The 15,768-nt window shown below is 36.8% G+C and overlaps 1 protein-coding gene across 1 annotated transcript in view; it reads right to left on the reverse strand.

Annotated features, from left to right (window-relative positions):
- Nucleotides 1-15,768, reverse strand: part of LOC126235616 (uncharacterized) — a 161,739-nt gene that overhangs the window by 46,651 nt on the left and 99,320 nt on the right. The gene's annotated exons all lie outside the window — the stretch shown is intronic.

The raw sequence follows: 15,768 nt of genomic DNA on the forward strand, positions 1-15,768 counted from the left end.
GTTCTGGGTACTGATTTCTCAAGATCTATGCACCCAAACTGCGTGACAATGTTATCACATGTCAGTTCTAGTATAATATATTTGTCCAATGAATACCCGTTGATAATCTGCATTTCTTCTTGGTGTAGCAATTTTAATGTCCAGTATTGTACTTTCTCATGTGCTCTCATGGCTGTTGCAAAATGTAACTGTATTGTGATTTTGTTGTGCAAAGGTTTTCTGTGGTATGGTGTGTTGCATGTTGTTGTTGTTGCTGTGTGCTGGCCACTGGTGCAGCTGACTTTTTTATTTACACGCGGTGCATTATTTTGAGATGAGGGATAGAAATTTAGCTTGTGGATGGTAATCGTTTCTGTTATATGTAAAATTTCATTTAAATCTTTTTTTCTTGCCATTTTCATTCCTGTATCCATTAGCATGGTTAATGTATCCTTGCAGTTGCGTATACCAACTTTGCTGTATGTTCCCGTCTACATTTTTGTACTGACTATTCAAGTTACGTTGTTGTTGTTTTTGGCCGTCTGATGCTCTATTTGTTATTACTCTCTCTTCATACATTAGGATAGAAAATATTCTGTGTTGTGCTCAGATGTAGTAACTAATTTTCAACAAAAGTGTGATGGCAAATGACTTTTTACAATTTTTAAAACATCAACATGAGAAATAGGATTCATCCAATAACATGTTTTATTGAGATACTTCTCAAAATACCCTTGCTAGCTACCATATTTGCTATTAAAGGGAGCGGGGTTAAAAACCTCTTGCCTAAGTCTCTCCTGTACAGTTTCTGGCCAGTATTTTTCAAGAAATGCCCATTCAAATTGTAAATATGTGGCTAAATGATCGGCTGCCTCAGTTGCCCACAAGAGTACATTGCCTTGCATGTACCCAACAACAAACCTGATCTTTTGTGCTTCTGTCCAATTTCTAGGAAACACATGTTAAATAAATACAACAGGTTTCATCCTCTTACCTTTACTCATAAACGTTGGGAATTGACAGTGTCTTAAGGGGGGTAGGACATCAAATGGGCCAACTTCGAGAAGAAGAGGCACCACAGGACATTTTAATTTTCACTGTCTATACTTCTACAAATAAATTCATAAAACTTTGTCAGTATGCCCAGGAAGGATTGAGGATTCACACTCATAGCAGTGGAAGTTCAAAAACACAAAAAAATAATCTTTTTTAAATGTGAAATGTCATGATTTTTTTCACTTGGTATTGGCTGCATTTGTTGCTGTAGGTACACTTTTCTTCATAAGTAAGAGAGATTCTTTGATGAATTTTGCACAGCTTACAAACCATACTTACAGGTGTATGAAACTCTATAATTTATTTAATCTATGGAAAAATGAATGGGGCTGTTATGTTTTAAACTTCGTGTTTAGAGAAAACTCGAATTTTATAGTTAATTATCTCAATTTTTATCACAGTTTTTAACAGATTTGGGAAATTCTAGAGTTTCATACACCTGTAAGTATGGTTTGTATGCTGTGCAAAATTCATCAAAGAATCTCTCTTACTTATGAAGAAAAGTATACCTACAGCAACAAATGCAGCCAATACCAAGTGAAAAAATGATGAAATTTCACATGTAAAAAAAAATTGTTTTGTTATGCTTTTGAACTTCCTCTGCTATGACTGTGAATCCTGAATCCTTCCTGGTCATGATAACAAAGTTTTATGAATTTATTTGTAAAAGTATAGACAGTGTAAATTAAAAAGTCCTGTGCTTCCTCTCCTGCTCCAAGTCGACCCGTTTTCATGTCTTACCCCCAGCCCCCCCCCCCCCCCCCCCCTTTAATAGACCTTCCTCAGAAAATATAGTGGATGAGCTGTTTGTATTTTGTGGTGTGTTTACATAGCTGTCATAATTATTTACATTTCTCAAAGGTACTGGTTCTGGTGTTATGATATGTAAACTTGTATTCTGCAGTCTGTCATTGCTACTGGCATTGTTTGTAGGGTTTGCAATGATCTGTGTGCATGCATTACTTTGGTTCGTTGTGGTTGCTACTTTGTTTATGTGAACAGATTGTGTCTCTGTAACACTTTCACCTATGTAGTTGCTTATCCTCTGCTCTGTAGCTTGCAAATTGGTGTTTACTTTGTTGATAATGTCATTTTCCTATTGCTAGATAACTTTTTCAACTACATCAGTGATTAATCTACATTCCTTCACCACTTTTTCTGCTGCAGTACTGGTTTTGTCCAAAGCACATGCTTCAGCTTGTGAAATTACATCAGATAAATTTTCACTAATTTTGTCTCTTTCCTTTTTGCACAGACTGATTTGATTTCAAGTGATGCTACTTTTAAAGTGAGTTCATCAATAGCTATAGGTATATTTTCATAATCCTTATGCAGTTTGTTTACTATGGCAGAGATGTTCGTTATTTTCACTAATTTCGTCTCTTTCCTTTTTGCACAGACTGATTTGATTTCAAGTGATGCTACTTTTAAAGTGAGTTCATCGATAGCTATTGGTATATTTTCATAATCCTTATGCGGTTTGTTTACTATGGCAGAGATGTTCTTTATTGTGGAAGTTAATTGTGTTTCTGTAGCTTCCAGGTTTGTGTGTGAGTCTTTAATCACTTTTAGTTGCTGCTTTACTGTATCATTCTGCTCATTAAGAGTGTCTAATTTCTGTTTTATGTCTGTAATGTCATCGTTTACTTCGAAAAGTACATCTTGCTTTAGCTGTTTGACCATGTCTTTTAATTTTACATTCATTTCTTCGTGAAAATTCTTTGTCAAATCACTGATCTGTTGTGTGACTGTATCCTGAAACTCTTTTAAAACTTGTTTCTGCTCTTGTTTTATGTTGTTTATTTCTTGTGTGGCTATGGTAAGTTTTTGATACAAACTGTCAAATTTTGTATTTATGTCCGTACACAAACTGGTGTTTGTATATTTTATGTCTGCATGCAAATTAATGTTCATACAATTGAGTTTTTGACGTATTATGGCTAGTGTGTCATTTTGGTTGTTATCTAATGTACTTTCGTTGTTAACAACTGTACTCTGTAAATTGACATTAAGATTTCGTATGATGGGTGATGGTAAAGTGGTGTCAAAAATCATGTTATCATCGCTTCCCATGTTTTCCTGTGCCAGCAGAATGTTGCTCAGGGATATACATGATGTTGTTTCATCTATTGTCATCAGTGTAACACCAAAGTTCGAACTCTGTGAAAGCTCACTAGCACTTGTTACTTCAGTTATGTTCATCTCTGAACTCAGTGGTGCCGACTTAGTGGGGGGGGGGGGAGGGGTGGGGAGGGGCAAGGTACTTTGTTCTCCCCCCCTAGAGTTAAAAGCAGGGGCCTCGCACCCTAAGCAATGGCCCCTTAACCCCCCACCCCCACCCTCCCTAGAGCCGGCCCTGACAACAATCAACACTACTTCTTGTTAGGCGCAAAGTACTGTTATGCAGGTCGCAGCTAATGTTGGCAGCAAACGTAAATACGAGGGTTGCCCAGTAAATAATGCCCCATATTTTTTTTCTCCAGAAGTATTTATTCCACAACAATCAAATTTACATATGTGAAAGACTGATGTTTTGTCTACTTGCTTTATTTTCCCACATAATCTCCTTCAAGTTCGACGGCCTTTTTCCAGCGAGACACAAGAGCGTGTATTCCCTGCCAGTAAAAATCTTTACTCTGCCTACGGAGCCAGGTTGTCACTTCGTGAATCACTTCTTCGTCATCGGCAAAACGTCTTCCACGAATGAAATTCTTCATTGGCCCAAACAAGTGAAAGTCTGAAGGAGCCAAATCGGGGCTGTAGGGTGGATGGGGTAACACTATCCAACCCAGTTTCGCGATGTGTTCACAAGTCCTCAAACTTGTGTGAGGACGAGCGTTATCATGCTGAATCAAAACATCCTGTGGGTTAACATGACGCCCAAGGCGCCGGAAGCGCTGCTTAAGTTTGTCTAATGTTTTGACATAAGCCTCTGAATTAATGGTACTGCCTTTTGGCATCACATCAATGAGAATTACGCCCTCGCAATCCCAAAACACAGTCATCATGACTTTTCCGGCTGAAGGACCTGTTTTGAATTTTTTCTTCTGTGGAGAATAAGCATGACGCCATTCCATCGATTGTCTTTTTGTTTCGGGCTCAAAATGATGCACCCAAGTTTCATCACCTGTCACAATCCGTGACAAAAAGGCCTCCCCGTCAACGTGAAAGCGTCGCAACAAATCGAAAGAAATGTCTTTTCTTTGGGATTTGTGATCGACAGTAAGACACCGAGGAACCCATCTTGCACACACTTTTGAGTATCCAAGCTGATTGATAATCACATCCACACTTCCTTTGCTTACTGACAACTCCAGTGCCAAATGTCGAGTCGTAATGCGTCGATCCCGTCGAATGAGAACATCAGCCCGCTGCAACATGTCAGGCGTGACAGCCGTGGGAGGCCTTCCCGAGCGCGGCAAATCTCGGAGCTCCGCAGCACCGCCCTCTGATGCTTTCACCCTCTGTGCCCAGCGACCAACAGTACTCCTATCGACTGCAGATGTTCCGTAGACGTTGCACAAGCGTTTATGGATATTGCCCACGGTTTCTTCCTCTGCTACGAGAAATTCAATCACTGCACGTTGTTTCTGACGGATGTCACTTGCAGACGCCATTTTAGAACATTCCTACACCACTGCTCTCTGTCGGAGGAAATTGAAACTTTGCGTACACACGCGGGAAACTTCAAATAACTCGCACCTAAAGTTTCACATTTCTAATATTTTTTATTTCGGAGAAAAAAAATATGGGGCATTATTTACTGGGCAACCCTCGTATTCCGGAGCTGGGCATCACCAGTGGTCAGTTAGTCTTATTGTGACTTGCTTCAGTTGTTAACCTTTTGTCCCTTACTGTCCAGTTTAAAATGGACAAGTTTATAATTAGGAAGAAATGTGACAATGTGGCAAGTGTTAGCGCTGGTGAAGCTAGACCCAGTGTTAGTGGTGCTGTGTGTGACAACAAAGACACAGATAGTGACGGAACTGTGGTGGTGACAAAAAACACAGTTCCCGGAAAAAAAACCAACACTGCTATTAGAGCTCTTGTAAACAGCAATTTGCATGGATCACTTACAATAAGGTAAAATATGTTATTTTTTGCAAAATTTGCAGACAAATGTTTGAAGAAAGTCGTTTTCAATTTTCTCACAAAATGGAAAAAACTTTCATGGAAACTGTTTTTTCGAACTGGAAGAAAGGGGTAGAAAAGTTGAAAGTGCGTGAAGCATCGGGCTGCCACAGAGAAGCTGTACTGAAATTCAAATCCTTAAAATCGAATGTCAATGTATTTAGCCCGATTTCCAAAGAAAAACTGACCCAAATGAAACAAAACCGAGCTTGTTTACTAAAAATCATATCTTCCCTCCATTATTTAGCAGTCCAGGGGCTTGCAATACGTGGGCATACTGATGAAACAAGTAACTTTGACAATTTATTACGCCTTTGTGTGAAGATAACCAGCTACTTTTAATATGGCTACATCGCAAAACTTACAAATGGACATCCCATGATGTGCAAAACGAAATTTTGGCCATTTTAAGTCATACACTTCTTAGAAAATTATTGGAGGATATCAAGAGTGCAGAGTATTTTGCAATAATAGGAGACAAAACAACAGACATAGCCACCAAAGAGCAATTTAGTATCTGTATAAGATTTGTTGATGCTTCGCTAGAGATAGAAGAATATTTTTTAGGGCTATACTCAATACAAAGTACCACAGCTAAGTCTCTGTTTGATATTAATATCGACATTTTAAGACGATTTGATTTGCCTACATCTAATTGTAGGGGCCAATGCTTTGACAGTTCAGCTAACATGGCCGGATTATATAATGGTGTCCAGGCAAAGTTAATAGAAATGGAGAAGAGAGCTATGTTTGTGCACTGCCTTGCACACTGTTTAAATCTAACACTACAAGACATTGTGAAAGCAGTTCCAGAATGTCAAAATGCATTGAATGCTATGAAGGACTTAATACATTTTGTGAGAGATTCGCCTAAAAGATTAGATCTTTTTGCTCACCTGAAGGCACATGCCTCTATAAATTTGAAACCACTCTGTCTTACAGGGTGGGCTGTAAGATACTTGGCAATGTATTCAGTTTTGTCCAGTTATACAGAACTTCAGGATTTTTTTCAATGCAGACACTGGTGCCAAAGCAAGCAGCTTTTTGATTAATATTCAGACATATGATTTCTTTTTCATGCTATCACTTTTGGTAAAGCTGTTAGGTCACATTAATACCATAAACATAGCACTTCATAGGAAATCCCTACACTTAGAGGAGGCCAATAAGATGATTTCCACTCTTGTAACTTCTATTAAATTTATGAGAAACAGGTTTGAATCATTCTGGGGTGAGGTAACTTCAAAATGTCAAGATATGAATGTTGATTCCCCAAAATTACCCCGTAGAAGAAAAGTCCCTAAGAAATACAATGACTGCATCAATTCATCTGTAGAAACATTCACTGAAGTGTGTGACAAATATAGAGGATTGTATTATGAAACAATGGATACATCCATCAGCTTCTTGGAATCACAGTTCAAAACTCAATCATTCATGTTTGTAAATCAAATTGAACAATTTCTTATTGGTGATAACAAACATTCATTTGATATTTTATCTTTCTACAAATCAGATAGGAGACAAAGAAGGCATGCTTCTCCACTGAAACATGTTTCATGAGATTATTCAAAGTAGTGATTCTGTGAATATTAGTTCATTCGATGACGTAGTGAAGTACCTAAAACAAGAAAACCATCTGTTTGACCTACTGCCTGAACTAGTGAAATTCATACGTGTAGTGCTGACGATTCCGGTAACGTCCTGCACCACTGAGAGATTATTTTCTTGTCTGCAGAGGGTGAAAACATATATTCGTTCTATAATGAGGCAGGACCATCTTAATTCCATCGCCCTTCTCAATGCCCATAGAGATGAATTGATGAAACTCAACCTTGATGCCATATGTGATGAGTTCATACACAAGAATGATCTGAGGAGGAGTACATTTGCCATCAAAAATTAAGGTTTGTTTCTTCAACTTTATTTATGTATTTGTTTTGTACCACTGACCTATACTCTGACTGAAATGACATTGTGATTGACGTTTCAGTGAGTCAATGGGTAGGGGCTAGTCACCAGCCAATCGTAGTTTGCATGATTTTCAGCTGTTTGCATTTTTCATTATCCTCACAATCTTTTTTAGTTTCTTGAAAGTTGTTATGCTGTGAGGGGAATTTCCTAAGAAAATGATGTCATAACTCAAAAGGGAAAGTATGCGTGCATAATAAAACCTCTCACCTTCAGCACTTGTGTTGTTATATATAATTCTCATTGCATAGGTCATTATAGATAGCTTACAATTTAAGAATGTGATGCGTAATTCCATTTCAAATTGTCTTGTAAGTAAACAAAGCAATTTTGTTTTAGTGACACTTAATTTTGTGGTTTTCCAAAGAAATATTTGGTTTTAATGGAATTTTAATTTTGCTGTGTGTGGAATTGTATAGTGGCATTTTTTTTTCTTTTTTCTTAAGGGTTAATCAGTAGCTTATTCCTCACAAATCACTCTGAAATCCTTTCATTTGTGACTTCAGCATACAGAATAAGAGCCTATCTATTTCCACCTTCAATCAATACACTGGTGTCGTCTGCAAATAGGACTGGTTTGGAGTGTCGAACATGTAGATGGTTGAACATGTAGATGGAAATGCAAAGTTATCTGTCAAATGTAGTACCTAAGAAAATGATTCTTGCCCCCCAAAAAATATTTTCAAGTCAGCACCTGTGTCTGAGCTACTTAATACTTCTGAGTATGGAAGACATGGCACTGGTACTTCAGATGTTCTGTCTTGCAATTGTACACCATCTTGTCTCATTGCATTTTCGTCATTATCAACAATTATGGAAAGTGATTTTTGTGCCATTTTGACTGAATATTAAAATTAAAATTTTGAAAAATAGAAAATTGAAATATGTTATTTTTGGAAATTTAAACATACATTTTACGTGTCGTCAAGCATTAATTGACTACTTTCATAACACATGAAATGTCGTGACACAAAAACTACAAACTTTCCTCTCACTATTCATTACAATACAGTTAGGAAGGGAAACTAAGGAAAGAGCCATCTAATTACTACACAGGAGACACGAACAAACATAGCTAATAAAGGGGTTGCTTAGCAGTGCTACCTTTGCTGCGATGAAACAAACAGCGTATTTCCAAAATTTTCAATAAATTCTGGTTTCACTTTTGATTCTCTTTTGAATTAGTTACTTTATCCCCAATAATTTTTGGTTCTGGTTAGTTTTCTCCCAGTCGTGATGTTGCACATGAAAATTTAAAAATATGTCATAAATAATTTTGAACAACTTACTTTATATGCAACTGGTTTCATGGCTTTCTCAATATCCTGTCACAGTCATCAGTTGTGCAAAAATTTATCAAAAAAAATTATTATTATTAATTGAATTAATTACAATATTATCAAATCTGTTTTTTATAAATTTTGAAGTGAATGAATTTTCTTTCAGTCTTACTTTACAAATCTTGCAAAATTGTAAGTCAGTAGTAATGTGAACTTACATCGATTTTTGTGTTCGCTATGCCATTGGATTTACGCAATTTTGTTATACGCTTCTTTTTCCACCACAAGTACTTCCATTATTGACCATGAATAAATACTGATTTTTATCGGACTTCCTCTTCAGATGCAGGCAGTTACAGTGACATGACGTTAGCATGATGCATGGAAGAAAATAAGATCTTCGTTGTTTTGCACTAATAAGACCTCTTCAGATGCAGGCAGTTACAGTGACATGACGTTAGCATAATGCATGGAAGAAAATAAAATCTTCGTTGTTTTGCACTAATAAGAATCCTCACACTCCATATTTTCAAAAAAATTTTTATTCAGATATCACAAATTCTACTATACATTACTCACAAAAATACGTCTTCACCCTATGAGGACTAAAGACATAGTCTATTAAATAACTGACAAAAAATTGCATGAATTTTCCATCATTTGTCTTCTGGCATAGCAACATACATCTTTTTCGATGCTTACAGCAGTTGCTCCAGTGTTTTTTATCATTGGTTTTTAGCTTTTGTCATAATGTGTTGGGTCTTTTCCTTATGTATCTATACAACCTCTACCTGTGGATCCACATAACCAGGCATATGCACCAGAGATCTCTCTTTCCTGTGCAGATCGACATCTACAATCTTCTGCCTAGTTATAAGACTATATGGTCTCTGACATCTGCACCTCCAACCTTCTCAGTCATTCAGAAATGGTCATGCCATGTCTCTTGTGAGCCTGCTATGACACAGCTGGTCATGCAATATTGCTGGCTGCCTCTTCTTATGCCACCCAACCACTGCTCCACTCTGCCAGACCTAACACTGGTACTGTGGCACCTGTTAATATTCCACCAAGCCCCTAAGATGATGAACACCAAGATCTTTGGACCTTGGTCTGTGCTACACTAATGTGTATTTTTTTTTAAAATTGTTGTTGGCTTTCTTCTCTTACCTCTGATTAGTATACCGATATATAACCACAACTGCATCATCATCTGTATGTGGAGTTTGAAAACCAAAATCATCACCTCCAGTAACTGACCAGGTTTCATCATTACAGTCGTTGGTGAGCAGATACCATAGGTAGAGCCTCAGTCTATAGTTGCCCACTATTGTGTATTAACATCCATCTACAAAACAGAAGATAAACAAATGGCTTCCAACTACAGACCTATATCAATCTTTCTCATCTTTGATACATAGTAAGTTGGAAACTCCACCATCTGTTGTATTTTCTGTTACCATGAATAACTTTTTTTAAATTTTATACAGGCAGCACAAAATGTATAAAACACGTGAGTATTCTAGAATGTTATTTAGGTTGAATTCAGTGTAAATTTATTACTTAAGTGATTCTAGTGATATTGCTGATGCCAATGATACAATTAATTTCACTAAAACCTCAGTTACGTAAAAGTAATGACTTATCAAATGTCATCTAATGGGAAAATATTTTGAGGTAATTGGCAGAATAGGAAATATCCGTACCATTCAGTCAGAAGCAAACTTCCTCATATTTTCAAGAATTTATTTTAAATTACTTGAAACTAATTAACTTCTGAGACAAATGGAATTGAAAATTCATACACTCATAGTTTCAGTTGCCTATTTTGCCTCAGTGCATACAGGATACTGGACATGAACATTATACTTTTGTTACTATACGTTTTCCATATCAGACAACACCTCTCACCATTTAATTAAGTCACTAATTAAGATTCTGAATAATTTAGAAACATAATACACTGATTTTTAGATAGATATCATACTCACAAGCAGGTGTTTTCAGAGAATCGGAACATAATAACTTTCCATATACTTTTATGTGTTATTAGCCTAGAACACATTTTTATAAACCAGATAGCAGTAAAATCTTAGAGTCCATATGATATATTAAAATCTAATCTATCCTATTTCAGAACATTGAGTAATTTCAGAAATCACATCATGTCTTATGACTGTCTTTAAATAGCCATCCATCCCCCCAAAATTGCCCATCCTGGTCAAGTGATTAAGCAAGTAACATTATGTAGATAGAGTCTGTGTTCAGCAAATAAGTGTTAAGAACTAAGTCAGTTAAAGAGGAAGTATGACTCATATATGTGGGCACTCTATAGCTATGTCAGTTAAAATGAGAGTCTGCGTCCTGATATCAAAATTGTAACAACTACGTGCCTAAAAATTCTGCAACTGCAAAATATCATTCCACCATAGAATCTCAAATACAATAGCAAACCTATAAACTTGAAACACTAATTTTCCATAAATACTTTTTACTGGATAGTATAATTAATTTTGGTGACTGTACCACAAGTTAAATCATATGCACAATGATTTCATATTTCTGTCACTGCAAATTTTGCCACTGATATTCAAGAAATATTTGTTCACTACTTAATGTCTGGATTATTTATTTTCAAATGTCATCATGAAGGCAGGGATGTGAATCTTTTACATGTATAACTGTGATCTATAAAGCTGGAACTGGCCATCAACAAATTTGACATCACAGCTTGGGGCTTTCTGTAGTAGCGCTGTGAATTATCATTCACACAGGACACCAAAAATTTTACATATGGGCAAGTATTAACACATTCAGCACCATGCCCATACTCCATACAGGCGAGCATGTTTTGGCTGTGTGGACGGCACCTGTATCCTGTATGGGCACCACTTTTGCGGTCACTGAAAGGTGGTTTTCACTGTGCAACATGGCTGGCGGTTGTGAGATAACTGCAGTCATTCATATTTTGTCCACTAGATGCAGCAGCAGATGATGAGTTCTGTGTATCAGTTGTATGAGTAGAGTATCTGTCAGAATAGCAATCAGTTCTTTGACGACATTTTCACTTGGAACGGAACCATAAAGTTGCGATTATGCATGAGCATTTTGAGCAAAAATGACAGTGTTTTTTTTTTTTTGTTTTTTTTGTTTTCTAATGTATATGGAGAATTTGTAAAGAAAACACACTATTTTTTTTTCTTTTTATCTAATTTGAATTATGATTTTGCATTAGATGAGGAGCTGCAATGATCAACAAATGCTACAGCAACAAATACGATGGTAGGTCTTACTCAACACAATGTTGATGACCGGTCAGGAGCACAGCACACAGCCTCAGCTTCCAGTATTTCAGTTGGCATCTGGAACCACTTGTTTGTGAACTGGAACTGATGTTTACAACTTTTTTTTTTCACTTTTTTAGTGACGGTGTTATCCAAAACATAAAGACTGAGCAAAACAGATATGAAGATACTAAAATTGTTGCAATGAAATGGTGAAATGAAATAAAAAAGAACTCTATGTGGCACAAATAGGATCCAGTAAAACTGTTGTTGTTGTTGTGGTCTTCAGTCCTGAGACTGGTTTGATGCAGCTCTCCATGCTACTCTATCCTGTGCAAGCTTCTTCATCTCCCAGTACCTACTGCAACCTACATCCTTCTGAATCTGCTTAGTGTATTCATATCTTGGTCTCTCTCTACGATTTTTACCCTCCACACTGCCCTCCAATGCTAAATTTGTGATCTCTTGATGCCTCAAAACATGTCCTACCAACCGATCCCTTCTTCTGGTCAAGTTGTGCCACAAACTTCTCTTCTCCCCAATCCTATTCAATACCTCCTCATTAGTTACGTGATCTACCCACCTTATCTTCAGCATTCTTCTGTAGCACCACATTTCGAAAGCTTCTATTCTCTTCTTGTCCAAACTAGTTATCGTCCATGTTTCACTTCCATACATGGCTACACTCCATACAAACACTTTCAGGAACGACTTCCTGACACTTAAATCTATACTAGATGTTAACAAATTTCTCTTCTTCAGAAACGATTTCCTTGCCATTGCCAGTCTACATTTTATATCCTCTCTACTTTGACCATCATCAGTTATTTTACTCCCTAAATAGCAAAACTCCTTTACTACTTTAAGTGTCTCATTTCCTAATCTAATCCCCTCAGCATCACCCGATTTAATTTGACTAAATTCCATTATCCTTGTTTTGCTTTTGTTGATGTTCATCTTATATCCTCCTTTCAAGACACTGTCCATTCCGTTCAACTGCTCTTCCAAGTCCTTTGCTGTCTCTGACAGAATTACAATGTCATCGGCGAACCTCAAAGTTTTTACTTCTTCTCCATGAATTTTAATACCTACTCCAAATTTTTCTTTTGTTTCCTTTACTGCTTGCTCAATATACAGATTGAATAACATTGGGGAGAGGTTACAACCCTGTCTCACTCCTTTCCCAACCACTGCTTCCCTTTCATGCCCCTCGACTCTTATAACTGCCATCTGGTTTCTGTACAAATTGTAAATAGCCTTTCGCTCCTTGTATTTCACCCCTGCCACCTTCAGAATTTGAAAGAGAGTATTCCAGTTAACGTTGTCAAAAGCTTTCTCTAAGTCTACAAATGCTAGGAACGTAGGTTTGCATTTTCTTAATCTTTCTTCTAAGATAAGTCGTAAGGTTAGTATTGCCTCACGTGTTCCAACATTTCTACGGAATCCAAACTGATCTTCCCCGAGGTCCGCTTCTACCGTCTGTAAAGAATTCGCGTTAGTATTTTGCAGCTGTGACTTATTAAACTGATAGTTCGGTAATTTTCACATCTGTCAACACCTGCTTTCTGTGGGATTCCAGTAAAACTACAAGAAATATATTGTGTTTTTGCAACAGTTCTGCATATGTGTGTCATGAAGTTACCAAAGCTTTGTGACTATTGGTCAGTTGATCCATTTTTACAAACAGGCTTTGTGAGTTGATTGTGCTCTAATAGGTTTTCCCGCATTATATTCATGCTGCATGCCAATGACAACATGTATATAAAAGGAGGTGAGGAAAATCATGATCGTCTTTATAATATTAGACCTGTGTTTCACTTTTTTCTTGACATATGTGGATCCATTTTCATAACAAACGAAAATTTGGCTATAGATGAAGCTAATTTCCCATTTTGTTTACATAAAAAATAAACCCAATAAATATGGCATGAAACTTTATGCACTTTGTGATGCTGCAACAGACTACGTCTTGAAATGCTATGTTTAAAGAGGGTCAGTATGGAGGACTGATAACAATATTCCAGCATTAGTAATGGACTCTGTTCTCCATTTTATGGTAAAGGCCACTGCATTTACATGGATAGATATTATACCAGTGCTTCTCTGCTGAAGATGTTATGGGAGAGAAATACATTAGCTGTTGGAACTGTAATGAAAAACAGAAAAGGCTTACTAATAAGCTTCAAAACAAAGAAACTGAAGCAAAATGAAATGATATTTTTGAGGAATGGTCTCTTCTAGCACTGAAGCAGAAAAATAAGCATTATGTATACTGTCTATCCCCAAAACGTCAGGCTACCACCAAAGACATTCCAGTACATTCAAAAGGTGGTACTACACCAGTAATGAAACCAGATATTGTAATTGACTACAATATGAAAAAGACTGGAGTAGATCATGTAGATCAGCTGTACAGTTACTACACATTAGCATGAAAAACAATGAAGTGGTAGAAAAAACTTTTCTTTCATGTTTTTGTAATGTCTGTTGTGCACAGTTTTATTTTGTACAAAGACATCAGTAAACAAAAAATCTCTCTTGTGGATTTCATAAAAAAAGTTCACTTGAAATTGGTAGCAACAGGAAGAGACTTTCAATCTTTAGAACCAACATGAAGCACTAGACTGGGAAATTTTGTTCGTCACTTTCCAGAAAAATTACCTCCACATCCCAACAAAGTAAATATTATACATTATTACAAAGTTCACTCTGACAAAGGGAAGAAAGAGACCAGCAACCAGATAAGAAAAGAAAGCATATGGTGATCCAAGGACTGCAACATAGAACATCGTATACCTCAGTGCTTTCAGGATTCCCACTTGAAAGTGAATTATGTATAATGTATATGTAATCATTTTATATCAGAATTTATTACATAAAAAACCTCCTGTGAACCAAATTCTTTTTATTATAAACACCAGAAATCATCTTAGAGAATGTAAAAAAAATTTCTGAGTTATTGTACACTTATTCATTAAATTCCTTGAAAATTGCTGGTGCACATGCACAGTCGAGTACATAGCAGTGTGAAATGTGTTAATGTCATAGTGCAGGATATGGCACTATAACTCTGACAAGAGTTAATAACAAGGAAGACAAAAGCCAAATATTAGATCCGATTATAGATTTCACACAGGGGTAAATCAGAGGACACAAAAACATTTACAAAAGAAATAATACTTGAAGATGAAAATGCTGCCTGCTATGAAAATTTAACCAACAGTTGGCATGTATAAATATCATCTGCAGAAACATCACCCTTCGAAGCTTTTAGACTCCTATTGCATTTATTGATCTAGATAATTCAAATGACTTATTTTTGTTTTAACAGCTTCTAAATCATACACAGGAGCTACTTCCCTCACATAATTCAGTTTGTACAGAGCTTTGTCCCACAAATCAAAATTTACATAACTTGTACTTTTGATTACATATAAACATAGGTTGTTGTTCTTCCAGTTCCACAACCTTTGAAACTGTACCTGCCAACTACTGTTTTGACACTTTTCAGTAATAAAATGGAAATGCATGTAAATCAAATGGAGTAAAGCAGTAATTACTTCATGATAACTGTGACACAGAGCTTGCATTTTGGAATACAGCCAAAAGGGAGCAGTGGTGGGAGGGAAGTGGTGTAATAAAGTACAACCAAGTTAAACTATTAGTGGTATGAAACTTCGTGGCAGATTAAAACTGTGTGCCAGACCGAGACTCGAACTCGGGACAAGGTACTGGCAGAATTAAAGCTGTGAGGACAGGGTGTGAGTCGTGCTTGGGTAGCTCAGTTGGTAGAGCACTTGCCTGCAAAAGGCAAAGGTCCCGAGTTTGAGTCTCGGACTGGCACACAGTTTTAATCTGCCACGAAGTTTCATATAAGTGCACACTCCACTGTAGAATGAAAATTTCATTCTAATAGTGGTATGACAAAATTTGCATCTCTTAAGTTGCACCACTGAAAACTGGGAGTTCACTCACACAACCTCATTCAACTGCTGTTTGCCATTATTTGTGGTGACACATTTGTTATGTGTGTGAACACAACTTTATAGTGCTAACATAGTGAGTGA

Source organism: Schistocerca nitens, chromosome 1 (genome assembly GCF_023898315.1).
Source record: "Schistocerca nitens isolate TAMUIC-IGC-003100 chromosome 1, iqSchNite1.1, whole genome shotgun sequence".
NCBI classification, from domain to species: Eukaryota; Metazoa; Arthropoda; class Insecta; order Orthoptera; family Acrididae; genus Schistocerca; species Schistocerca nitens.